The 478-nt window shown below is 55.2% G+C and overlaps 1 protein-coding gene across 1 annotated transcript in view; it reads left to right on the top strand.

The window, feature by feature from the left end:
- The window catches only part of CHGA (chromogranin A (parathyroid secretory protein 1)), a gene marked incomplete at its 5' end in the record, with an annotated part of 13,522 nt that overhangs the window by 5,524 nt on the left and 7,520 nt on the right, over nt 1-478 (top strand). The window lies entirely within an intron of this gene.

Here is a 478-nt window from a genome sequence, read left to right as displayed (position 1 = left end):
CATCATGGAGTCCCCACGAAGGGGCTCGTTTCGCAGAGGTGCATCTTGTTCCACTGTTTCCTTCCTGTGAACACATCACACAATTTTGTCCCAGGGTAACACGAGCCCTAATCTACAAATCACAGTGTTTGGAGTTGGGAGAGTCATGTAGCCCAAAGGAAAAGCAAAGGTGTTTATCTTGGTCTCCTCTGTGCCGGCTGTAGCTGGTCCTGCTCAGGCTGGACAGCCCACGCCATCCAGCCCTGCCCAGTGCAGGGCTAGAGAGGACTGGAGCGACGACGCTGGCTCTTGCCTTTGCGTTAAGGTGCAGAAGCAGGGCACGAGCTGCGTTAGAAGGGGCTTGCTTGGCTTGCAGATCCCTTTGGGATGGGGCTGCCTGGGTTGCCAGGACAGCTGTGCTCTAACCTCAAGCTCGTGCTGCCTTTAGACACCTTTCTCCAGGTTTTTTTCTCCAGGGCTTTTGTCGCCCTGGCTGTGT

This window comes from Buceros rhinoceros, unplaced genomic scaffold (genome assembly GCF_000710305.1).
Source record: "Buceros rhinoceros silvestris isolate BGI_N320 unplaced genomic scaffold, ASM71030v1 scaffold26635, whole genome shotgun sequence".
Lineage (NCBI taxonomy): Eukaryota > Metazoa > Chordata > Aves > Bucerotiformes > Bucerotidae > Buceros > Buceros rhinoceros.
This window is presented reverse-complemented; position numbering and strand designations above follow the sequence as displayed.